General features: G+C 39.2%; 1 protein-coding gene across 19 annotated transcripts in view; it reads right to left on the reverse strand.

Moving 5' to 3' along the window:
- The window catches only part of RASGRP1 (RAS guanyl releasing protein 1), a 996,665-nt gene that overhangs the window by 673,867 nt on the left and 294,948 nt on the right, over positions 1–27,850 (reverse strand). Inside the window, exon 1 of one of the 19 annotated variants that reach the window (XM_068549127.1) lies at positions 18,834–18,868. The exons of 17 other annotated variants lie outside the window; for them this stretch is intronic. The gene's annotated coding sequence lies outside the window, so the exon portion shown is untranslated. Of the gene's footprint in view, positions 1–14,988; positions 15,060–18,833; positions 18,869–27,850 lie in introns of those variants that run through there. One more of the 19 variants, XM_068549103.1, reaches the window with a different exon arrangement.

Genomic DNA, 27,850 nt, shown 5'->3' on the forward strand with positions numbered 1-27,850 from the left:
TACAAATGATAGATGGGCTTTAAATTTTTTCTAGAGCCACATTTCTGTTTTTCTAAAAACTTGTTTTGAAAGGCAAGTACAATTGAAAAAACTGGTTTGCAACCTGAATGATATCAAGCCATCCAACTTCATTAGCCTCAATTTGCTTCTTTATATCAAGGAGATCTTCAACTAAGATGGAAATCAAAACATTTCTATGTTCTAGATTTAGAGCTGTGTTTCTTTGGAATGTTTAAATCCTTCTACAGTGGCTCCAGAATGTTTTTCTTTCCTTCTGGGTACACAGTTTCATTTTAGCTTAGCGGAGAAGGCCTAAAAAAAGTTCTTAATCAGGCTCTGAATGTCAGCCAATTTGGCCATCTTCTGACCATAGGGCTACTTTAAAAAAATCTTTTGAATATCTTGTCAGGTTTCAACCAGGACAAGCAGTTAAATATTCCTGGCAGTACTGAACAACTCCATGGACACAAAACAGGTCCCCATAAGATGGTGCAAAAGATACTACTCTCTTAAGATCCAGAGCCACTCCCAAAGATAACTGAAAGAAAGACATAGACAATTCCCCTGAGAGCTGGCAATAGTCAGCAGGACCCTAGCCACAAAGGGAAAGCAACCCACATTTCTGTCTAGCTATATTTTGGGGGTCTCCAACCTGACGGTTGCCAAGCCAAGTTCTCAGAACACAAAATGAGACAAACTAGAAGGCAATAGCTGTATCCGAGAGAGAAAGACTCGATAATTCATTTTTCCTGCCAATCCGAATGCGGAAAGGAAGGAACAATGTGAAATTTTACCTTCTTCTCTCGACCAGGAACCACAGACAGAGATCTGGGAGAGCTGACTTTGGTAAAAATTCTTCCCTTTTGCCAACTTCTGCCAATTTTCCCAGGATGCCACCTGTAGGCTCTGGATTGAGTGGGGTGTCCCAGTGGGTCTCATCCTAGTCACCAGACACTGTAGAGGAGGAACAATAATCTTCCCTCTACTCCTTATAGTGAATGCCTAGCTGAGACCCCTTTTCCTCCAGGGCACTTCATAAATGGATAAGTTTATCCAAGATGGTGAAGAGAGCTGTAATTCAAGATTATCTTTGGTAAAGTTCACCTACTTGTTCAGCCTCAAAACAAAATTTTATTCACCTGAGATCTCACACTGGACTCAGCCTAGTTTAAGTCAGATCCAGTCCAACCCCAGACCTAGTCCAGTGTCTAAGCTGCACCCAGTCTGACTCTGGCCAGTTTCTGGCCCCAGTCCAAAAAAGACATGCTCCAATAAAGACTGAAAGCTCATAGTGCAAAAGCTGCAGAGCTAGGATCCAGGAGGGGAGGGATTTACCACTACTTCCAGAGGCAGTGAGAAAGCAGAGTTCAAGGGGCTCACAGGCACCTGGCTGCTCCTGGGGGCCCATTAGGGGTCAACTTTGATTCCCTCTTCTGATACCAGAACTGCTAATAGATTAACTGAGGCATATTAAAAATTTGAAAAGTTGATTTGAGCAAAAATCAATTCAAATCAGGCAGTGCCAGGCTTCCCTGGTTGTGCAGTGGTTAAGAATCTGCCTGCTAATGTAGGGGACAAGGGTTTGAGCCCTGGTCCAGGAAGATCCCACATGCCACGGAGCAACTAAGCCCGTGCATCACAACTATTGAGCCTGCGAGCCACAACTACTGAGCCCGCATGCCACAACTACTGAAGCCTGAGTGCCTAGACCCCATGCTCCGCAACAAGAGAAGCCACTGCAATGAGAAGCCTGTGCTCTGCAACGAAGAGTAGCCCCTGCTCACCACAACTAGAGAAAGACCACACACAGCAAGAAAGACCCAATGCAGCAGCCAAAAAAAAAAAAAAAAAATGCTATAAAAAAACAAATCAGGCAGTGTCAAACCAGAAGTGTTTAGGAGCACTCCCGGTATCAGGTATTATGTATAGGTCTTTAATCCATTTTGAATTAATTTTTGTGAGTGGTGTAAGATAGGGGTCCAATTTCATTTTTCTGCATAAACTTTTCCAGTTTTCTCAACACCATTTGTTGAGGAGACTTATTCCTCCCACTGTGTAAATTAAAAACAGAAGGCCAAGAGAAAATAAGTTACTTACTTAAGGTGATAGAGCCTGTAAGAAATCCATGTTTTTTTCACTAAACCACACAGACCTAAGCTTTGGACATATGTGTGCCTTCCATTTCCAAGATCTCTAGGTAGGGCCTTTCAGGGGACTCCTGGGAATGTACCTCATAACTGGTTTTTCCATTATTCTTCTACCATTGAACTTAAAGAAGATGTAATTAGGAGAGAAAAGCAAAGCAAAGGATGGGGAGGTAGAAATGGAGCAGGAATTTTAGACATGGAATATAAAGGAAAGGGCAAGAGTGAGAGAAGCAGATTATTCCCTCATCAGTCACATGGGAAGGAAGGCTAAGCAGAAACAGCTCAGTTCTTCTCCACACAGCTAGTATTCAGGTCCTTTCTCCCATTGCATTTGTGAGGGAAAGAGTCACATGCCTAGACATATTATTAGAGTGGTCAAAGATGTCTTAATCAATGCAGAACTAAAAATCTAACAGGCCCATGCCTAGGCCAAAGAATGTCTAGATGGGACAGTCATCATAAGTTGCAATCTTCCACGGTTGTCCATGTTTGTCTTTTTTTTCCCCCAAAAAATATAATCTAATTAATTTCACCTAAGTATCCTTATTGACATTTTTACAACCTGTTCTATGTGTTTACCTGCTTATTTGTCATATAGACATGGATAAGTCACTTCTTCAGTTAATCTACATTCCTTAGAAAGCCACATGTACTATTATTCTATTAGTCACCATTTACAAACAGAATTCACTGGTGTAGCTTAAAACAGGATGAGTTCATCATTGGAACACACTCTGGTCAGAATCCACTCTTTTCTTTTACTTTTTTTTACTTCATTTTTTCTAGTAATTATTTTCTTATTATGGTAAAATACACATCACATAAAATTTACCACTTTATCTTTAAGTGTACAGTTCAATGGCATTAAGTACATTCATATTGTTGTGCAACCATCACCACCATCCATCTCCAGAACTTTTTATTTTCCAAAACTGAAACTCTGCACCCATTAAACACTAACTTCCCATTTTCCCCTGTCCACAGCCCCTGGAAACCACCATTCTATTTTCTGTCTCCGTGAATCTGACTACTCTAGGTACCTGATATAAGTGGAATTATACAATATTCGTCCTTTTGTGTCTGGCTTATTTCACTTAGCACAATAACGTCCTCAAGTTTCATCCATGTTGTAGCACATGCCAGAATTTCATTCCCTTCTGAAGCTGAATAATACAAATGTATATAAAATTTGTTTACGCGTTTGCTTACATTTATTACATACGTTGTAAGTCCTCGTTTGTCCATTTCTTTGTCCATGGATATGGTGGTGTTTCCATCTTTTCGTTGTGAATAATACTGCTATGGACATGGGTGGACAGACATCTGGTTGAGTCTCTAATTTCAGTTCTTTTGAGTATATACTCAGAAGTGGACTTGCTTAGATCAAATGGTGGCTCTATGTTTAACTTTTTGAGAAATTGCCATTCTCTTTTCAGTGGGAGCTCTACCCTTAAATGTTCCCACCAGCAATGCATAACAAATTCCAATTTCTCCACATCCTCAACACTTGTTATTTTCTGTTTTTTGAGTACAGCCATCCTAATGGAGGTGAACTGGTATTTCATTGTGGTTTTGATTTACATTTACCTAATGATTAGGGATGTTGAGGGGCACTGACTCTTGGATAACCATTAAGTTAGAAGGAGACTGCCTGGGCTTAAAATCTAGCTCCACCATTTATCTCTTCTGTGACCCTGAATGACTCATTAAATCTCTCTAAGCCTCAGTTTCCTCATCTGAAAAATGGAGAAAATAATAACTACTTCACTAAGCCTTTGTGAGGATTAAGTTAACTCATTCACATACAAAGCTAGCGTAGTACTTGAAACACATAAACGTTTGCGAAGAGGTAGTAATTTATTGTTCATGCTATTGTTCTTGCCACCGTTACTATTATTATTAGCTTAGAAGTTATCATAAGTTTTTTAAGCAAAAATATATATAACACTCTAATGTTCTGTGACATCTTTTAGGAAAACCATTGGCTTTCTAAGTGCTAAAGCACAGCTATACATTAAATTGATAGACTTTTGAGCCTAGAAATTTCCCTGAATGGTGAGGATATTAAGTAATTATGAACAAAGTTAGTCTCATAAAAGTTCCATTAAACACCTGCAAGTTTGCAAAAAAAAAAATAAACTGCCTTTTAGAACTAAAAAGCTAAAATTAAATTTTTTCCTGTTCCTTAGAACTAGGTGTAGAGAAACAGAAGTTGGGTTAAAGATGTAGTAGACTGTGAATATCTGCTTCCATCTTTGGATCATGAGGCAATTCGGTATATTCATGATAGGAGCTCTTCTTTCTCCAGCCAAAACCAAGTTAGTAAACGCAAGTGCCTGAAACCACAATCTGGACACGGCTTGTGACACAACATGGACACAGCCAGGGCTGAGATCAGACTTGGAAAGGGCCCTTCTCTCCCTCTGAAAAATGTTTGTGCTAGTCTTAAGAAACGAATGGGAAGATCACCAACACACTCCCTGGTCTTCCCTGGGATCTTCAAGGACAGGAGGACCAAGTGGGTCCCCAGTCACATTGTTTCAGGAAGCCAAAGAGGGAACCTCCTGGCTCCTTCGTAGAAGCCATATGGAATAGATGGTAAAACAAACAAAAGCAAAGACAAAATAATTAGGTCTCTCTAAGTGTGTGTGTGTGTGTGTGTGTGTGTGTGTGTGTTGGGGGGGATACTCAAAAGCTCACACACATAGACATATATTTTTCTTCTTGAAAAGGAATCTGTATGTATTTATTTGATTTGTACTTGGATTCCAAAGTCTTGTATCCTTTCCACTTGATGTAGGCAGCTAGATGGAGTACTACCTGAAACTGTAGCTATATTTATCTGAATGCCATTTTTATGGACCGATCACAGAGGGAGTACCACACTGACTGCCCTTGCCCACAAAAGAGCTTTCCAAATGTTCATGTAAAAACTTTGAAGTGAAAAATTCCAAAAGTGATTTAGACAATAGTTTAAATTGGTTAAATTGGTTTCAGACAGTATGCAAAATCCCAAAGTGAATAATCTGAAGTCCCTATGATCTCCAGCCCTGAAAGGGAACGGCAGGAGAGGACTCTGTGCTAAGAGTAAAATAATGATGCAAAGTTTCTTGTTCCATAAGACACAGGCATTTGTACTGTAATTCTGCTGAGCTCTTCTTATACCACATATCAAATGTCCCTGAAACCGGATGGTCAAGAAGGAAGTAAAAAGACCTGACATTTACTGAGCTGATACTCTGTCATGCATTAGCCCAAGCAAACTTCATGGTAATTATTACATAACTCAGAGGAGAAGAAAAATCAGAGGGATAAAGTAAATTGCTCAAAATCACACAGTCAGTAAGCTCAGGTCTTTCTCCCTGTAAATCCGGTGCATATTGCATTATACACTAAATCTCTTACCTGTAGCTTCTGTTTCTGAATAGTGGAGGTAGAAAGGTCTCTATTTATCTCAGCTCTCTTAGGTAAGACATGACCCTACTAAATATATGACCTCATTCATCATGCATCAAGAGGGCTGCCAGGGCAGCTGGAACAGGGAGAGTGAGGACAAGGGTATTTCCTTGATCATACTGAAACCTGCTCAACAGGACATCTATGAGCAGAGAAAAACATCCTGACTGCTGCAAAATAGTCAATGATGGCATAGGATAAAGGCAAACATTTGGGTTGGCACCAGCCATTAATAGAATTCCTGATGGACAAGACCATCAGACAGTGGGAAGAACCACTTTTGTAATCACTTGTAGAGTGACAGCGTGGCGAGAGTGAGTGATTTGTAGCTCAGTTATATTTTTGCATACTTCGTCTCTCTTTGTGCCCACATGGATCCCCTGGTCTTTTGTTTGGCATTCACCTTAATCCTCTGTTGTCCCCTTAACTCCTAGGAATCAAGTATGAGTTAACAGAGGTAGGATCCTCCAAAAGGTACCTGGGGTTTCCACACAATCATCTTCAACTCCACACATTCCAACAGGTATCCTCACTGCAAGCACAGAAGACTCCAAAGGACACAGAAGGCTCTATAGCCTTCCACACTTTCCTAGGGCACAAAGACACCTTAACAAGAAATGGCTCAATTTATATGTTTTCATGCAGTGTTCCTTCTACAAAAGGATCTTATTCAGGAGAACTTTTCATCTGTCACCATATTGGTTTAATAAGATGAACAGGAATGGCTATTACCCTGATTTTATAAAAGAAGAATTCAAGAAACAGCAGTAACAGTGATTGTGGCATTTTTAAAAGCTCTTTCTAGGTTGTGAATTCTAGGCACTATAATTATTTGCATTCAGCCCTTACCTAAAGTTGTCTCAGATGCCTGTGGTTTGGATCCCTAATAAGGATATTTTCCATTAAACTTAATTCACGTTGAAAGTCTTTCAGACTTTAGATTAGTAATAAAATGCTATCCTTAGCCCATATGATTAAGGTCCCTTTTATTCCCAGGGGAGGTTTTTGAGGGAGGGTCAGACAAGAGCATTCCTGTCTAAGATGACCATCCTAAAACTTGCAGTGGGAGAAGAAATGAAACCCCAGGTTGCCTTGTTTGTCTCCCAGTCCCCTCCTCTTGGCTCATCATAGTTGTCTTATATCTCCCTTAATTTTGAAAATTGATTCTCTCTGGACCTATGATAAACATAAGGTAAGTTACCTCTTGCATTTCCTTGACAACCACCACTTCCTCTAAGAAGAATTTCCTGTGCTTCCCAGGTAGGGACAAGTAACCCTCCTCTGTACCCTAACACCAGCCTGAATATATTTCTCTTTGTCACTTATTGAACTACTGTGTATCAGTTTATCTTAAAGTGTAAGCTTTTTACTAATATAAAAAATATGCATATATTATGGGCTTCATTCCTTTGATGATATACCACCTTTTGTTATTTGAGGGTTTAATTAAGAGTTTCATCAAACTTACTCTTAGCTCATTTAAATTTTTAAAAAATGTTATGTCCTTGGTTGATGGTAAATATGTGACAAACCTGCTATCAATAAGGCATAAAATCTGAGTTGTTATGACCATCATATTAGTTTTCTATTTTTGAGTAACAAATTACCACAAACTTAGCAGCTTGAAACAACACCTAGTTATTATCGGGTAGTTCTGTAGGTCAGAATTCCGGGTGGTCTCATCTGGGTCCTTTGCTCAAAGTGTCACACTAAGGTGTTAGCCAGCTGCAGTTTTTATCCGGTTCTTAAGGTCCTCTTCTGTTCATTGGTTGTTGATAGAATTCATTTCCTTCTTATCCTTTCTATATGGCCCCTCCATCTTCAAGCCAGCAATGGTGGGCTGAGTACTTCTCATGCTTCAAATCTCTCTGACTTCTTCTACTCCCAGCCAGAGAAAACTCTCTGCTTTTGAAAGGCTCATGTAATTGGTCTGGCCCATCAGGACAATCTCTCTTTTACCATTTAGCTTAACATAATCAAGGGAGTAACATTAGGGGGCATGGGAGTTACCTTTAAAATTCTGCCTACCACAACCATGATTGTGCTACTTTTAATCAGATATATCTGCATTTTTTCATCTTTCTGTCCATAGTAAGGATATGATTTTCTATGAGGGATGTTTAGAATTAAGACATGCAGCCTGCAGTCCTGAGGCAGTTAGAGAACCACTCCCGTGGTCTTGACTTCTGAGGAAGTATGTACTACACAAATGAGCAAACCAGTCATCCCTACTGGGCAAGTAATAATAAAGGTGGCCTTGATTTCAGAGGCAGGAGATGACGATGGTTCTATTAAAATATATCATTGCCCCTAAAGAGTAAGGTTGTGACCACCATATGAGTTGGAAATTCAGCTATCCTGCTGTCAAACCACAGTTATGTTGTGCAACCAAGAGTTTCTGAGCTAAATATAATTAAGCTGCTTTCCTGATTGTAATGGAATTAAATTTCAGCTATATCTTATGATTTTTGTTATTGTTACAAAAGTATACCAACTATAGCCATCGTGATACTATTTTGAATGTTTTGCAACTTACATAATATTTAGCTTATGTGTTAACAAAATCTCTAATAAATCAACCCCATATAATTTTATTGGGCTCTTACACAATACTGTCTAGAAGAAAGAAGATGGACCAAATCAGACCCAGGAGTACGTTTTATGAACTGTGTTTACAGAGAATACAAAGGGACTGGAAGATTACAGAAGAAAAAGGAAAAGGTATCTCAAACAGTCACTATCATTTAGGAGAGTATTTTCTTTTCAGTAAGACCCTGGAAGGAAAGGACTATTTATATCTTCATTTATCTTTTTGCCTCCCACAAATAATGCCGAATTTCATGATTTGCACATGGTAGGTGCTCCAGAAATATTTGTTAAATAACAAATGAATCAATGTTCATTCCAAAACTTCTTTAAGAAGTATTTTAATAGTGAAAAATTGAAACTAATTTTAATGTTCAAAAATAGAGAACAATTTAAAAATAGTTTACAGTCCATCACACTCAGAAAGAATATAATATATAGTGAAATAAAAATTGTGAAATGAATTATAGATGACAAAGGCAGTTTCCTAAATAGCACAAAATATTTCATTAATTACGGGATATTAAAAGATATACAGAACATACTACTTTGGTTATCTCTGGGGGTCAGACTGCAGGTTGTTTCTCTCTTCTTCCTTGGGATTTTTTGGTAATTTCTGAATTTTATTCCTTTGTAATCAAATTTGAAAAAAAAAAAAGCTACTGAAACTAAAAAATGAAAATGAATCAAGCTTGAATTGCAAACTAGAACTTTCAACAGAGCATAGTTGATTCTTTGCCAGGGACACCAAGTCATTTCCTTCTTTTCAGGGGTATTCATATCACTACCCTGCATTTTTCCCAACTGAGATGACACAATGGAAAGACCATTCCTACACCAAGCCCTGAGGCATAGGAAAATGGAGTGTCAGTCTGAGCATCTGCAGATCAGGAAAGCAAGTCATGGAACAGGACCAGTGTAAGATTCTAAGCTTATATCACCTGCTGATCAGTTACTATACTTAAAAAAAATTATACACACTGTAATCCCCTCTCTCTGTTCCTCAGCCTCTATGAAGGAGAAGGGATTTGGAGCAAATGTCCTTTTTTTAAAAATTTTATTTAATCTTTCTGTGCCTTGATTTTGCTATCTTCATTATGAGTCACAGGGCCAATTAACTTCAAGAATTCAGCTGGAAAACTCCAATAATACTTAGCTACTAAGTTGAACTTTTAGGGCTGTCTGACTGCTGTGAATCCTTTTCATCTGCTTGTCCCCTTCCTTCACCCTACCCTTACCCACTAAATAGCCAGTGTACCCTGCAGTTCACTGAGCTATTCTCCCTCTCAAAGAGTAAACTTGTCTATGATTCCAGTAAACTTTATCCTTGAGTTGGAGCAAACGTCCTTTAAACGGAGAAAGGAGGAAGATCAATTACCCCAAATTACTTCAGATTAGATCTTAGTCAGAATCCCTCCCCAGAATGGAATTGGCTTCCCTATTGGATTCAGGGTCAGGGTTGGAGCTCACAGCCCAGGGATGGCAGGCTCTCAACAAAGACTGAAAAGCATCATTAACATCAAGGAACCCTACTTGTCCTTGTCCCCTTCATCTTCCTTGAACTCCTGGTTTTGCTTATATTTCTCTGAAACCCTTTGAAAAATTCCTTTTAAAACAAGTGGGCGCCTGACTCATTGGCCTACTTCCTCTGTTTTCCATGCAACTGGTAAACAATGGGCTCTATTCAAATGTGTCCTGTCTGTGAGCTGGGAACCTGCGTGCAGACAAAGCTCATCATCGCAGGGCAGATTGCCAGACCCATGCTCTCTTCTGCTCAACTCCTGGGCTCTGCTACTCTGTTATAAGGCCCACTTGACAAAATGCAAAACATTCTCATGGTCCTATGACCCCAGAGCTCACTGTCTCCTTTTCCCCTAGGCCTCCAATTAAATATCACCCTAAATTCTCACGTCAATGCATTTGGGAACAGCCTTTCAAAAGATAATAGAAGCAATGACAGGAGGTTATCAGGTCCCAGTCACATGATTTTCCATAAGGACTACCACGTTTTATTTATAATCAGTTTAAGGACTATGTCCTAACTCTCCTCCTGGGTTATTTTTTACATAGATGGTACTTGCCGGGGAAGAGAAAGCTCTGCAAAATTAGGGATGTGACAAGTCATGGAAATACATAGGCTTGTTTAAGCATTTGGGAACAGCAAAAGATGATTGAATACAGCAGTAGAATCAGACTATAGAAAAAAGAGGAATAGGACAAAGCTTCAAGTTAAAAGGGGGCCCATAGGACAAGAAGAACTGAATCTAAATGACAGGGCTTATTCAAAGAATATGAAAACACTGATTTGAAAAGATATATGCACCCCTATGTTCATTATGGCATTATTTACTATAGCCAAGATATGGAAACATGGGATATATATATATATATATATATATATATATACACACATGTATATATACGTGTGTGTACATACACACATACACACACACACACACACACACAATGGAATACTACTCAGCCATAAAAAGGATGAAATAATGCCATTTGTGACAACATGGATGGACCTTGAGGGTATTACCCCAAGTGAAATAAGTCAGATGGAAGTGACAAATACCATACGATTTCACTCACATGAAAAACTAATAAACAAATAAAAACAAAATAAATGAACAAACCAAACCAAAACAAACACATAGATACAGAGAACAGAACAGTGGTTACTAGAAGGGGAGGGCTTGGGGGGAGGGTAAAATGGCTAAAGGGGATACATGTATAGTGATGGATGGAAACTAAAGTTTTGGTGGTGATCACACTGTAGGGTACACAGAAGTAGAAATATAATGTTGTACACATAAAACATATAATGTTATAAATCAATGTTACCTCAATTAATTGAAATATATAAACATTATAAATGAATGAAAGAATGATAGAGCAGCCCTGAAGGTGAGAGAGAGAGATGCAGAGACAGAGAAAGCTTGCTTGCTCTTAAGGAAACCACAACCCCACTGTCATAATCGGAGTCACAGGAGGAGCTTGTGCAAATTGTGTAGACCCTCCCTTCCCAAGAATTTCATTTCTTTCCTGAGGATCACTGCCTTCCTTCTTCCCTCCCTCCCTCCCTCTCTTCCTTCCTTTCTTCTTTCTTCTTTTCTTTCCTTCAACATAAATCTGAACAACTCCAGCCTTCTTAGAAATCTTCAGTGACCTCCCACTGACCTGAGATTAAGTTCTTGCCCCCAAACCTGGCACTTCAAACCCACTGATCTTTATCTCACACCTTCTCCCCCTCACTCTCTATGCTCTAACCACAGTGGACTTTAATTTCCTCAAAGCTATAAGCTGTATCCTAGGTCAAGGTTTCCCCACTTGCTGCTTCTTCGAAATAGAATATGCCCTCCTCTTCTTTGCTGAGCTCAGCAATTCTCAAATCTTCGGGGTTTAGGATTTCTTCACACTCTTAAAAATTAGTAAGAATTCCAAAGAGCTTTTATTCAATGCAGATTCTATCTATGGATATATACTTGTTACAAATTAAAACTGGGAAATTTTAAAATATTTAATCCATTTTAAAATAACATAGAAAACTGATTCTACTTTAACATAAATAACACATTCTATGGAAAATAACTACATTTCCCGAAACCAAAAATACATTAGTGAAAAGAGCAGCATTGTTCTACATTTTTGCAAATCTCTTTAATGTCTGGTTCAAAAGATTGTTTCTCATTACTGCTTCTATGTTCAGTCTGCTGTGATATCATATGTCCTGTAGTCTCTGGAAAACTCTACTGCACACTTATAAGAGAATGAGAATTTAAAAATGACTATTTACTTCTTAGTATTATTATGAAATAGGTTTGACTCCTGAACCCTCTAAAAGCTTCTTAGGCAGGGACCTCAGGCTGTACTTTGAGAACTTCTACTTCTTTCTTTTTTACCTCAAGTTTATTATGGTACCGTTGACAAATAAAACTGTAATACATTTAAAGTGCACAGCATGATTTTGATATACATATGCATTATGAAAGGATTCCCACAATTGAGTTAACACATCCATTACCTCACAGTTACTTTTTTGTGTGTGTGATGACATTTGAGTTCCACTCTCTTAACAAATTTCAATCATACAGTACAGCATTACCAACTAATCAACTATAATCACCATGTTATACATTAGATCCTCAGACCTTACTAATCTTGTACCTGAAAGGTTGTAACCTTTTATCAACCTCTCCCCATCTCCCCCACCCTCAGCCTCTGGCAACCACTCATTCTATTCTCTGAGTGTGACTTTTTTAAGGTTTCACATATAAGTGATACCACTGTAGTATTTGCCTTTCTCCTTCTGGCTCATCTCACTTAGCATAATGCCCTCCAGGTTCATCCATGCTGTCACAAATGGCAGGATTTCCTTTTTTAAGGGTGAATAATATTCCATTGTATATATAGACCATATTTTATTTATCCATACATCTGTCAATGGATACTTAGGTTGTTTCCATACCTCTGCTACTGTGAATAATGCTGCAATGAACATGAGAGTACAGATATCTCTTAGAGATTATGATTTCATTTCTTTGGATAAATACCCAGAAGTGGAAATGCTGGATCATATGGTAGTGCTATTTTTAATTTTTTGAGAAAGCTTCATACTGTTTTCCATTGTGGCTTTACCAGCTTATACTCCCACCAACAGTGGTACATAAGTGTTCCTTTTCTCCACATCCTTGCCAGAATTTATTTTGTCTGATCTTAAAGAGTAAATCTGCAAGGAGGTCGCCCTTGACCTCAAAGAATAGGTTGTCCTCTGCTCCTATAACAACACCCTCTACCTTTCTGTCAAAACGCTCATCATACCTATGATTGAACCAATAATTTGCATGAGGACAGACCATGTCTAGCTTTGTCCACAGTGAATCTCCAGTGCTCAGCCCACATAGCAGGGATCTGAGAATCTTTGTGGAAGGGAGGAAGACATAGAGGAAGGGAAAGAGAGAGGGGAGGAGATAATCAGACCTAGTGACACAACTTTTTGACAACTGCTGCATTCCTTCAGCAGGATGTATACAGAGACATAACTTTCTACCACAGGCTGATGCAGCCCTGAGTTCCATTTTCCTCTGAAAGAGGGTGCGAGAGAGAGGCGGGTAAAAGACTGGGAGTGAGGAGACAGAGGTGAGACAGAATAGAATAACAGGAGCACATACGCTGGAATCTTTCATTAATGCAGTCCTTTGACAGTGTAGATTGAGTATTTGCAATTTGCCAGGCACTCTTCTAGGCATATAGGAAGAAAACAGAGAAAAAGTTCTGGCCTCAAGGAGCTTCATTCAAACCTGAACTCAACTCCAGCTTCCACCACTTGATAAATGGGTGGCCTTGGATTAGTTACTTAATCTCCCTATGCTTCATTTTCCTCATCTGTAAAGTGTGAACAAGACTTAGGAGTTCCTGGATGAGAACTAAATAAAAGGATCTCTGAAATGTACCTGATAGAGAGTCTGATACCTAATAGGTGTTTAATAAACGAAAATCTTCCCAGTGGCAACTCATATTCCAAAACTTATTTCTTCATATGTAGAAACTGCAATACAATCCTACAGACCAGAAACCAACCATTTACAGGATCTCATTTGGGTAGTTGGAGGGTGTGCACTTAAGGTCCTCAGAAGGTTCAAGAGGGCTGCAGTGTCACTCTTCCTATAGAGAAACAGTACTTCTGGCTCCCTCTATACTTCAGAAGGCACCTGGATATTTTTACATTGTTCCACAATATTGAAGAATAAAACCATACAGAATACTATCCCCATCTTAAGCAATGTAGTCCTTCAAGGCAGGCTTTCCCACGTACTCTCTCTTACAATTATGCCAAAAGCATAAGACCACTTTAAAGAATATATTCCGAGCCAACTATTTGTAATTGACTATCTATTCACATGATTTCTTGTGTATCGTAATGTTACTGAGGTTTCCAGTCCCACCTCTGATTGAGTTTGGCTTGACCTTTCTGAGAAGCCGAGACTGCCTTTGAAATAGGATTACTGGGAGAAAGAAAAACGGATTGGGATCTTTATTTCTGTTTTTCTTTTGCCACCTCCTTTTGGTGACTTCTGTATTGTTAGGACCACTCTGGAGAAGTGAAAGGTAGAGGAAGAAAGAAAAGGAGAGTCCTATCGGCCGATTTTGCTGTATGTTACAAGCCTGGTAAAAACATTTGGAGTTAGAGAATATTTTAAACATGGATGAAATAAAGTTAGAGAATTACTTGTGTGGATTTAATTTCCTCAGACTACTCCCATTGTTCCTTAGCAGGAAATATTCATGAGTCAACTATACAGAATAGTAGTCATTATTCAAGAGACGTGGGTTTAGGAGGGGGTTTGATGCCATAGCAGACCTCACTGACTTAAACTGTTCTTCAAGTTGAAGAGCCGAAGGATGTCTGAAGGGACTGAAACACATATTGCTTTAGAGTGTGTCAGGAAGACCTGAACGTTCCCACATGGAAATGAAATTCATTATTGGCAAGCACGGTGACAGGACCCCCCGAAGGACGGAGCCGCAAAGAACTCACAGAGCCCTGTGCCTAACTACATGGCCTGGTTTGATCTTAAAGTCATTGTCTTGGATAATCCTTTCAAATCTGTTCCTGCACTTAAGAGCCACTCAACACATGACTGAGCTCTCCCTCTCAGGTTCTTTTACACTGACCTGTCAGGGGAGACTTTCAGCAAACACAGATATCATGTCAAATCATCCAACAGATGTCCCTTTCAAATGAATTGGAGCAGAACCAACTATATGGAGAATTCATAAACAAGGTAACACTCACCCAAGGATCTTCAAAGGACTGGCATAGCTCTTTGCACAGAGAATTCAGCCTCTTGGGTGGAACACGAGCGATCCAGAGGGAATGAGCAACAGAAAATCGACTCTTGCCCCAAATGGGGCTTACGCTGCCTTACAGGAGAGGCAGAAGGATATTTTAGAGCCTAAACTCTTCATCATCTCAATAAAGTAGTCTTCAACTTCATAGCTCTAAGAAGTAACATATTTTAACAACTGGGATAAAAGAATTTAGGAGAGAGAAACCCAACATTCAGCCCCATTTCAGTCAGTGACTTTCTCACCATATTGGGAAGGGGTGGGCCAGAACCGTCTGATCTGTTTCTGATTTCCCTCTTCACTGGCATCAGAGGATTTTACTGCAGGAAAACTAATATCTGACTGGGCTTCAAGTGCTAAATAAGAGTACTCCATGTTGATTCCAGGCCACCAAAGGGCTTGGGGTCACCGAGTCACAGACTGTAAATGTGAATACTTGATGATTTTTACAGGTGACTGGGTGAACAAAGAAAAACCCAGGAGATACACAAAGGTGGAAACTAGAAATTTCTCATTTGAATTATTTGACATAACTCACTCTGATGGTTCTGAATATAAAAGAACCACAGACCCTTCCAACGAAGTTACGGAGTTTAGGTTTCTGGCCCACATGAGAAGAGGAAGTATGCTCACTAAGATTTACAAGACACTTCGAGGCACCAGGGAAATGGTCAATTTATTGGCAGGATATTTTTGTTGTTATTGTTTTTACTGGTCACATGGGCAGGCAATAAATCCTATTTAAAAAAATCAAAATACCAATTCAACACTGTCTACTTCTGATTTAATTTTATTCTAGCAACAGCCCAGAATTTTTTGAAAACCTCCTATGTGTCAGGCACTATACTAGGCATTAGGAATATAATAATCAATAGGGCACTGTCCCTTACTTCAAGGAATCTTCATCGTTTGAACAATTTTATTACTTATATATATGTTGAAACTACCAGAGCAGTTAGCTCAAACCAGGGACTCAGATTAAACTTTGTAAAGGAGATCTTGGCTGAAATGAGTCTTAAAGGATATAGAGATAAGTGTATACATTTTTTAATGGTGGTGGTTTTATAAGAAGAGAAAGAAAAAGAAATCTCCCCTCCCCCCGCCCCCGCCACCCCCTCTCGCTCTCCTCTCTCTCCCTCTCCCCACCGTGTTAGGACACAGCAAAAAGATGGCCATCTGCGAACCAGGAAGAGAGCTCTTATCAGAAACTGACCACGATGACACCCTGATCTCAGACTTCCAGCCTCCAGAACTGTAGAAAACTTGACTTCTGTTGTCAAGCCCCCCAGTCCATGGTGTTTTGTTATGGCAGCCCAAGCAGACTAGTAAAGCAGGTAGCACCATTTTATAGGAACAGCATAGGAGATTTAGAGGGGTCATTAGGACACAGAGTGAGTAACGTTGGTTATTCCGGGGGTTTACTTGCTAAATCCTAGTGCATAGCTCCAACCACCATGGGATGTAGTGTACTTTCCCACGGGTATGCCATAGCCTACTATTCCAACAAGATCAGGGAATAAAGACTGAGCAAATTCCGGGGGTGCAACAGTCCTATACTGGACAAGTGGACACGACCTCTGTGGTTAGGGTTGTGGGGCAACATCTGTCCCTGACACATAAGTGCCAATCCTGTTTATTCCTTTCCTTGGGAATGGCCACAGATGTTTCCATAACTGGTGTGTTTGCTTCCCCTGTGCGGTTCGCCCAGGCACATCACATGCAGTGTTCTCATTGAGTCATCAACTTTTCAATTCAGGCAAAGTGAGTAGAAAAATGAGACAACCGCCCAGATAATTTGATTCTGGGGGAAAATGATATCAATTGGTTGCTTCTAGGGTGTCTGTGTGTTTGGCAGGGAGTGGGGAAATTACCAAATGCTGGAGACTGCATGTTTCTCAAAACTTTTATAAATTTGGAATTCTTTCACTCCTTTTTATGTTGTTCATGAGTATTAGAATCAAGACAGGATAATGTGCATTATACTCCCTGAACAATAGATCGTCAGGCTGAGGCTTGAAAGGTAAAGCAATATGGTAGCAGTGAACATATTAATAGAGCTCAAACATGACTACTAAATTCACAACCTCAAATCAAGTCCTTAACCTATCACTCTCATGCAGTCTACCAACAATTGTTATTATCTAACTTTTTTCATGAATCCGGGGAAAAGTACTAGCAATTGTTTAACTCTGTCATGTGATCTGCATTTCTAGTATATTACTAGCTTGTGGTTAATCAGGAAATTCAGAGACCTTTGTCCTTCAATCATGTTATCAGAATATAACCTTCCACAAACCTTGAATTTAAAATGTGCACACACTTCCAGACCCCTTTTTAAAGAGTAACACAGTGAAAAGTGAAAGTCATTTGTAACTCTAAAAAAAGGTAGGACACCACATAATTCTATCTAAGCATAGAACTGCATTCAAAGAGAAACAGTCAGCTGAGGGTAATTAAAAGCAATTCAAAGTTTTACTTATGTGTTACAGAGAATGATAAGTAGAGGGGTATATACCCTTAAGGCAGAAAAAAGCATCTTGAAGTCTCTCCAATTACAGACTATACTTGTATTCTGCTCATGAATTATCTATTTCTATATTCATATGACCCAAGAATCTCACTTTTCACGGATGTAGCAAGTATGATTTTTACATAATGTTTTAATATAAGAATCCCCTAGGTGTCCAGAGAAGTTGCTGTCCAAGAGCACACACCTCCTTTCTTAAGTAAATAGGTCTTAATTTTAAGAATTTCCCCTCCAGATCATGTGAGTTGACATTTCTTCTCTATGAAAGCAGCATCCCAGATACCTGTCATTCAGATAAATGAGATATATATTTTAACCGAAAGGATAAAATGTTAAAATTGAAAAAATTGTATGTGTCAGCTACAAGTAAGATCCACTTACTAGATAGACTATTGGGTCCCCTCAGTATCTACGAAACCTAACCTGGTGGCTTCTACCAGTATCTGGGAGATTGAGGGGGGCTGGTCTTAGAGTTACAGAGAACTTATCACTGTCTAGAACCATTGTGTTTATTTGCTTGTTCATTCGTACATTGCCTGCATTTTCTACTACAATACTGGAAACATGAAAGTAGGGACATACTCTGTCTTTTTATCCCTATGTTTATAGCTCCCAAAATAGTGCTTGGCAAGAGTAGATTCTCTAAAAGTGATCTGAATGACTGAGTGAATGAATAAATGAACACATTTTGTTTAAATGCCCCCTCCCCTTTCTTCCACATTAGCTTGTCTGAACTGGTGCTGGGGTGACTGCCTCAATGACAAACATTGGGCAAAAAGTTAGACTCAGATATCAAAAAGTGGACACTGGAGGAAATAAGAAACTAAGAGGACACATATCTTCCAAGGGGTAGGATTCTAGGGAAACATATATATGTTTTTAATATCGTCTGTCTACCAACAATTTGAAATTAAGTACTTTCTCTGATTACAAAAGCAAATTTACTGGCCATTCTGTGCACGCAAAATAGCTAATGCTAAGCTTATATGTGCGTGCATGTGTGCGTTTGGAAAAAGATGTTGGAGAGAGACATTTAAATCAACTCTTAGAGATGATTTCTATCATAAAAGAATGTAAGATAATTATAAAACCAAATTCTTCCCCATGAAAATAATTAGTTACAGTCAATAAGAAATAAGCAAGTGTTTACTGACTAGAAATTATATGCAAAATACTGTATGTTAGGTAATGTATTAGGCGGCTAGGGCTGCCATAACGAACACCACAGACTGGGTGGCTTAAACAATAGAAATTTATTTTCTCACCATTCTAATGGCTGGAAATCCAAGTTCACTGGGCCATGAAACTGGCTTCTGGTGAGGCTTCTTTTTCCTGGTTTGCAGATGGCTGCCATCTTGATGTGCCCTCACATGACCTTTCCTCTATGTGCAGAGAGAGAGAATTTTTGTCTCTTCCTCCTCTTTTAAAAACACCAGTCCTATCTGATTAGGGCCCCACCCTCATGACCTCATTTAAACTTAATTACCTCCTTAAAGGCTCTATCTCTAAATACAGTCACCTTGGAGGTTAGGGTTTCAACATATTAATTTGGTGAGGGGGAAGGATTCAATCCATAGCAGGTAATAAACAAGATAATACGAATAAGACCCTGATTTTTCTCTAGGAGTTTACAATCTAGAGGTGGGTTGGGAGTGGAAACCAGTACAAACATCCATGCATGACTGTTGCACCTAATCTGATAGGAATTCCCAGAGATAAGGAAAAACCAGTTGCCCTGAGACTGACAAAAGCAAAGATAATGAATTTTATTTGAAATAATTGAGAAAGGCTTCCCCAAAGATATATTAGATGATGCTACAAATAAAAGACTCTACAATAGCTTCCTTCTGAGGCAGATTCCAAAAATAGCAATCTGTAAAAATCTAACCATATGACAATAGAATGAAATCTTTGAAAGAAAACAAGATAAAATCTATGAAAAACAGATTTTCAAAAACCTGAAAAAAGTCCCTGTTTGGGGAATTCAATAATTGGCTATAGGTGAAGGTTGTTGTTTTGCTTGTTATCAAAGTCTGATGTACAGCCCTCGGCAGCAGCGTCTTGGCCACAAAGAAAAAAGTCTAAACCGAGATCAGCAAGAATATCTAAAAACCTAGATCTATATACAAGAGTCTACATATTTATCCACACCCACATATTTCAGAAATCTCTTGATTCTAATTTATTAACCAGAACAAGGGGATACATTTTTAAGTAGGTAACTTCTACTGATAAAAGCACATCCTATGGCTTTTAAAAATAAAATAAAAACTCCTTTTCATGGTTTATTTTCCCTTAAGAGAAGAGAGAGATAAACTCTCATTGCCAGTGTCGTGCTACAGAGAGGCTCCTTTCTAGGATTTCTAAGACCTTGAATTTTTCCAATAATGGGTGTTCTTATCTAGACTTGATGAGGTACACTGAGGGGAAACAAAATGGCAATTTTATGTTAACGTATCTAACGCTAGTCTGTCTGGCTTCAAGTAATTTTTAGCTAAACAGCAGAACTTCTGCATGACATAAAATACTTTCACAAGAATGGACTGATTCTGATTTCAATTAGAAGTTTTTCAGTTTGCTTTGAAATCACTCCAGGAGTATCCTTCAAAGCCCATTTCATACCATATTGCCATAATCTGTTTACTCATTATCTCCCCCACTAGACTGTAAGGTCTTTGAAGACAGGCATCGCCTTGTCCACTGCCCTCTCCCCAGCACTTCTCAGAGACAATACTTATTGAAGGTTTTGGACCTTGTCTATCAAGGTTCTTGTTAGCCGTTTTCTACAGTTGTTCATTTTTTTTTTTTTTTTTTTTTTGGAAAACGTTCGTACCAATCCAGCATCTGGACTGGAAATCGGTACACAATGACTACGCAGTCACTCAAAAATGCAAGTTGGTTATAAAACTTAAAATTGGATAAATCTTTATAGGCTCTGAACAGGACATGTCACTGAAGGTGGCAAATTATATTCTCTCTTGTGCTGAAAGTTTTTAACAGTTTGTGCTGCCTAATGGAATCCTCACATTCATTTCTACTTGATACCCTAATGTTCTGAAAGTACCTCTGAATAAGAGACCGCTAGATGATCCCCAACATCCATTCTTCTCCTTCTTCCTTTTAGGTGAGGATGACTTCCTGGAATAATTACTACATTTCAGAACATCTCTTGCAACTTGGTGTGGCTGGCTTCACAACTAAAGCTCTTGTCAACGAAATGTATGTAGAAACAATGCATGCAACTTCCAGGAAGTGCCTTAAGAGGATAGGTTGCTCTTTGAATCCCTACCACCCTCTTTCTAGCTGGCTGTAATGTTGACATAATAGCTGGAGTTCCAGTAGCTATCTTGTATCATGAGCTATGCTGAGAAAGGAAGCCATGTCCAATGAAACAATAAGATAGGAGAAGCCTGAATCACTGATGCAGAGGATCACTGACTACACCACTTCCCAATACCAGACTCCTTTAATATGAGAACATAACTGCAATCTTGTATAAGTTGCATTATTTTACTTTATTTTGTTTTGATACTCATGGACAAATGTAATCTCTAATTTTATCCTTCACCTGAGAGAGTAGTTTATCAGTCTGGCATTTCTCAGCAAATATTAAGAGAATTTATAGTAGCTTCATAAGAGTCTTTGAAGAAGCATCTATTTAAGTGCTATGCAAAATGTTATCCATGGACCAGTGACAATTCACATGCTATTTGTTATGGGTCGGTGACAAGATAATTAGAGAATTTGAGAGTAAGCATTTAGAAACTTTTGTAGCAATTTCACGCTGCCTGACTCATCTCACTGAATGAGTTGAATGTCGTTGAACTTTCCTGGTGAGCCACATATAATCCAACCTGCCTGCTAATCATGGACTTTATGATATGTAACTTTAAAAGTTATCTTGTCAGCTGTCACCAAAAGTGTTTTAAAAATCTGAGAAAGTGTAAGCACATATATATAAGCACATACATCTACACAGTTATAGATACATACATACATAGACATCTGAGAAAGTGCAAGCATATATATATATGCATATAAAAATAAAATTATATACATATATAATTTATTCTTATGATAGTTTTAATTTTAATCAAGCCTGTTTTAAATCTATTTTTAACCTCATTAGCAATATTAGGGAACTGAAATTGGTATTATTAATTTTAACCCTAATTTACAGATAAAAAACAAGCTTTGCTGATCATATATATATATATAATTATTATTATTATTATTTTTTTGGCTGCTCCACACAGCACGTAGGACTTTAGTTCCCTTAACAGGGATCAAACCCGTGCCCCCTGCCGTGGAAGCACGGAGCCCCAACCACTGAACTGCCAGGGAAGTCCCGTTGCCGATCATTTTTATCAAGAAAATACCAACTTATTGTGATCACAACTGTAGTACTAACTAAACGATGACAACAAACAAGATTCCACAGAAATAAAGACAAAAAGTTTTACTAGTTTTATTTGTAAGTATGATCCTTCATATATTGAGTTCAGTTTTGTAACCATAATTGATGCTTAAGAGCTAAAATGAGAGTGAGTTATCTGAAGAGATGTGTTGGATAATTAATCAATGAAATTATTAAGAGCTAAGAAATATTTACATCCAAATCATAAAAAGTAAATTCAAAGCCAGAAGAATTCTTTTTCAAAAAAAGTACTGGATCAAAAAGCTACCAGAAATGAATGTGCTTTGTGAGCTTCTTATAAAATAACACATTGAGTTGCTAAGTCTAAAGATCCACACATTTGTTGAAATATTAATGAGAGTCTGCATCAAAGATGTTTGCTTGAAATGTTGAAAGAATCTTGTCAAACAAGGTAGTTCAACTGCCTTTTTCCAGTGACACCAAAGCTCAATGTTATGCAGGATCAACTATAAAACACACAAAGCTAGTAATACAATTTTCATTGCAACTAGGCAGATGTACAATTATTGCTAAAATAGCAATTCCTTTAATGTAAATGCAGTTTGAACATGATGACAACATAAAGGAAGAATTTGTCTTTTAAGTTTCATTGTCAAAAACACAACCAGTTCTGAACTATATAGAACCATGAAAGATTAATCAACAAATGTGATTTGGAGTTTAAATTTTAGGAGTACATTCTGATGGATTTATGGAAAGCACTCTGGAAGAACTGTGCCACAATATAAATCAATGGGATGCTTCCTTTGTCAAGGAAGTCTTGTTACAAAATAAAACAAAAATGTTGGCTGAACTAAAAAGTTCACTTAGTATAAATTACATAAAAGCTAATGCACTAAATTTGAGAGCATTCTTTTTATTTGTACTGATATGGAAGCTGATTATAAACAACTACTGAGATATGATGGTTACTGAAGAGGAAAGGTCTATCAGGAATATTTGAACTCCTGGACAAACCTATTGTGTTTCTGCATGAGAAGAACCAGTTTCAACATTTCGAAGATATGAGTTAGACAGTCTGTCATGCTAATTTGTTTGATATTATTTATATTTTTAAAGATCTTAATACTTCTGTTCAAATAAAGGATGTGACATGTTTTCAATGGCAGATAAGCTCAAAGGGCAAAAAAATGTTAGAAGATTAGACAGAGTTTCTACAGAGTTTTGACAGTCCTATAATTTAACAATAACATCCACTTTAATAATAAGGTAGATGATGATCCTGAAATTACACATCTGCAAAGTTATTGCCATACATCCTAGAGACTTCATAGAAGGTTCTGAATTTTACTTTTCATCATAAGCATAGGAAATTCATAGATCTAGGATCCATTCCTTTTACTGAAAGTTACATTAATTTTAACATTATAGGATAAATTTTTCAAATTTACTACTGATGAAGGACTAAAGATGAATTTTGGAAATATTGTATTAGTTGCTTCATTTTGGAGAACAGTTAAAAATGAATATCCTGAGTTTGGTTAAGTTACTTTAAAATTCATGTTAAGCTACCTCTGTGACACTAGGTTCTCTACGATGAATGGTACTGAAACCAAACACAGAAACATCTTCCCCGTGAGTAATGTTATTATCAATTCATCTATATAAGCTAAATTAACAAGCAAGAAGCTTAATTATTGCATTAAAAACCTTAGATATTAATATACATGGTGTTCATTATTCGTGTGCATATAGGCATTTAATATGTGAAATTGCTATTTTATTCATAACTTTTCATTAGATTATAACTGCAGAGAGACAGAAGCTATGAGTATAACATTGATTCTCTACGGTTATAGCCTATGTGCGTACATTATATGAACAATTTAAGCTTTGTAGTTATTTTCTTTTTTCCTATATTACGTTTATTCTGATGCTTATTAATTTTTGTGTCTGTAGAATCTAATAATAAAAGCTGGCTTGCATTTTATATGTCTTTTATTCCTTTTATTTCTATATGAATTCATGTATACTGTATTTTACAAAAGTACAGTCTGTGATGGATTAGAAACTGTTGGGCTTGGCCAAATTTCTTTTGAGCTCTGTGCCTATCTCTGGGTGGGAGATAATTTGTGCAGTTGCTGCTTTGTTGAGCTTCTCCTCCTCTTGAGGAAGAAAACATAACTTGGAGCTCAGGATAGCTCTCTGGATTATTCTGCAGCTTTAGCTCAGAGAGTCAAGCTGCCTCCCCAAGGGTGATGCTCTACAAGGCTCTCTTTACAGCAGGGCTTCCCTAACTTTCATGTGCATAAGACATGCCTGGGGATCTTGTTAAAAAGGTCCTGCTTCATTAAGTCTGAGATGTAGCCCAATGTTATGCATTTCTAATAAGCCCTGAGGTGATGCTGATGATCTGAGGACCACACTTAGGAAACTCAGGCCATAGTACGGATGTCTACGGCAAAAGAGTGATCCAGGAAGACCGAGTGTGGGAAGGAGCAGGATGGAGTGGAAATACTTTTCATATGAGATGACAGCTGCCCAGGCTCCCACGTAGACTTGACAATGAGTCATGGTCAGTATCCACCCAGACCCTCGCTGCTCATTAGAAGGCGCTCCCCCAGGATGTGCCCATGCTAAAGCCTCAGGAAGACCATGCTTTTCCCATCAAAAGCCCAGTGAGGAAGCTTATGATTTTCTAGCAGTGAAAGAGACAGGGGTAAGCTGAATGCCTTTTCTCCTCTTCAATCACATTGCAAATTGGAAGGTGGATCTGTTGGTTTGTTCCAGTCTGTTCAACTCAGCAGGTGTTTATCGCATGTCTGCTCTAGGCCTGACATTGTGCTAAGTATGTGGGTTGCTGGTGAAGGGTGAAAAGTGGTCCCTGCTCTCTAGGGACTTACTGTATTATTAGGAAGAAAAAAACAGAACACTTACGAGAAATAAAAGGAAAACATGAGAGGGCAGGGATATAATTATGTGTTAAATTGAATACAATGAAGTGCCAAACCTATGACACAAGCAGTAACTGCTGTGAAAATTCAGGAAGGGTTTGGATGTTGGCTTAGTTCTCTGAAACCAGAGTTAGAGTTTTTAAATGGAGAGCTCTATTGTTTGACTTGTAATGGGGTTTTTGAGGTCTTGTGAATATAGAATTTGAAGCTGCTAGGTGGGAAAGGGAAAGGCAGAGTCCAGCACAGAAACACAATTCACTTGTTTCAGATACTGAGGCCCCATGATGAATGCAAACCACACCTCTCACCCCAGACCTCCCCATTCCTGCAGTGAATGAAGCATTTATTTAAATGAAACTACCTCTAGAGAATGAGATCGTTGCTACACTGTGCTGCATTTGACTGGACACTCCTAGAGCTTGTTGGAGATTCAGACCTCAAGTGAGTTCTTTCCATAGAACATGAATAATCATGGCGCTTAATGGGAAAGGCCATCTTGGGATCTCAGGGCAGATACCTTATAGTTTATAGATGGGGCAGACAAAAGGAGAAGGGGCTGGGAAAAGGCCCTCAAAGGCAGAGAGGGAGCTCCTATCTTTTAACTTGTCCATGAAAGCCCCGTGGAAGAACAATGCCATTCAGTACTTATATAGCACTTTCAACTCTTTTATAGTAAAGTCACATGACACCCCTGGAGAGCAAGTGCATATTGGTCTTCCCCTACCTCTGAGAGTGGATTATGGGCACAGAGCCTGTATGTGTCTGCTGGAAACACTCAGGCATCCTTTGACCTGCCAAACTGGGAGAATAGGCAGGCCAATCTCCATGGGGTCAAATCGATTAGGGGGCTCAGCTGTGTCATGCATGGACCACGCACCAACCCTCCATGACTCCCAGTGTGAGGAACAAGTATTAGGGTCTCTGAATTGTCCCATGGAACACCTGCCTCCCAACAAGCACTGAAGGAGAAGATGGCACCGCTCCTCCTCCCTGCCCGGCCAGTGGGGTTAGGAGACTCATTCCCAGTTCCCTTTGGAGAGGTCCTCCTCAGACGTGCTGTTCCATCTGTACTGTGTCTTGTTTTTATATCTTTTTCTGGCGAAGTAGCCCAAGGGTTACAGGACCTCTTATTGAGTGCTTCCTGCGTGGCTTTTCCATATGGGGTCTGTTTCCTACTCACTTTGGTATCTGAGACCTATTGTGGTCACGCCTCGGGCTAGTCTGAGGCAGGAAGGGTGCTCCTGTCAACTTTGCATACACCGGCAGCTGTTTTCTATCGATGGACAAAGGCTGACAGGACACTGCCAAAATTTATCTGCAGGCTGAACTTGAAAGAAGACCTTTTCATTTGCTGGTCTTACCATCTCTATCAAGAGCATTTGGAGCCTCAACAGTTTCCAGTTGGTGGCTGGGAGGCCAAACCTAGCCCACAGATGCACTTTCTTTAGATGGTCTTGAGGTTTGTAAAAATCTGAATTACTTTTGAACATTTTTAAACGAGGGTATTTTCATATAAAAACTGGAATTTCTGGCTGCTCTTGCCAGGAGCTGGCAACACTGGGCTGTGCTCCTGCTTGGAAACGTTGATCTGAAGCTGTGGAACAACCCTACTCCTCACCTGGCCCCTGACCCCCTCGGCTCACTGCAGCCATTTCTTCACTAGCCCGGTCTCTGCCGTCATTTGAGTTTTTGACCTTGATGAGTCACACATACACCCTGCATTGATTTCATCTTGATATTATGGGTCGTGTGCCTAAGACAGACAAGAGGGCATGGAGGTTTGGGTAGGAGTGGTTCAGGAAACGTAGAATGTTGATTTGGGGACTGCTTAGCAATGGTCCAAACTATGTAAGCAGGATGCTGTCAGTAAGGCTTGTAGCAGTGAAAGCAGCCCTGCATTTTCTGCTCTGTTAGTCTGTCTGCTACCATTTATGTCCCAGAACATCCAGCCCTCAGCTCAGTGCTGGTCCAGCATACCAGAGGGAAACTATGTGTCTGAGAACATATTCTAGTGAAAGTCCCAAACCTTGCCAGACCACAGTAGCTGCTAACTCCTGGGACAATATGTGTGGAACTCACTATCATGATTCTAGTTTCCTGGCATGAAACTTTGAACCCTGGGTTTGGTCCAAGCTTTTGTAGTCTACCACCACTCAGAATATGTTCTTCCCTCCCCTCCACCTACGCATGCTCTGTACAAGTTTCAAGGCCGAGTTAAAGTCCTGTTTCCTTCCAAGCATCTCCCTGATCACTCCAAACCACACCGGGGACATCTCCAATATGCTGGGTGTTTAACAGTTTCATGGAGACTGTTCTCCTCAGTAAAGTTGTAAGTTCCTGGAATGAGGAACACTTGTGTCTTATGTTCTATTCTTTACCTAGTCCATTCCCTTGAATGTTGTAGACACTTATAAATCTTTAAATATACGAGTAAAGGTCCTCAAACACTCAGGTTGAGCTAGCATAACCATCCAGTAAATTCTCTTTCAGAAGGGACCCAGGAGTAGCCCATCAGCCTGGGAATCTTCTTCTCACTCCCTAACAGCCCAGCAGCTTCCATCTCTACACCATCCCAGCTTGACTGTGTACTGAGTGGACTGTCCCCTCCCCAGAGGTACTTCTAGGAGAGCCTAAGGGCACTCAGATTTCAGAACCGTGTGCAGTCCAGGTGATTGGACTAAGAGACAGCCCTCGGTCTGACAATGGCAAATGATGTTCACCCCAGAGACCCAGCCAAGCAATTCCTCCACTTTCCTGTGACTCTTGGGGAGTACTGAGCTAGTATTTCACAAGGAAATGACAGGTCGGACTAGGAGAAAATGACAATAATAATAATAATTTCAGGATGAGGTTTTGCTGTTAGGCTAACAGTATTTCCAACCACCACTGGGAAAACAGCTGTTATTCATTGTCCTCCTGACTTTCGTGCTATTGACTAGAAGAGGACAAT

This window comes from Eschrichtius robustus, chromosome 1, assembly GCF_028021215.1.
Source record: "Eschrichtius robustus isolate mEscRob2 chromosome 1, mEscRob2.pri, whole genome shotgun sequence".
NCBI classification, from domain to species: domain Eukaryota; kingdom Metazoa; phylum Chordata; class Mammalia; order Artiodactyla; family Eschrichtiidae; genus Eschrichtius; species Eschrichtius robustus.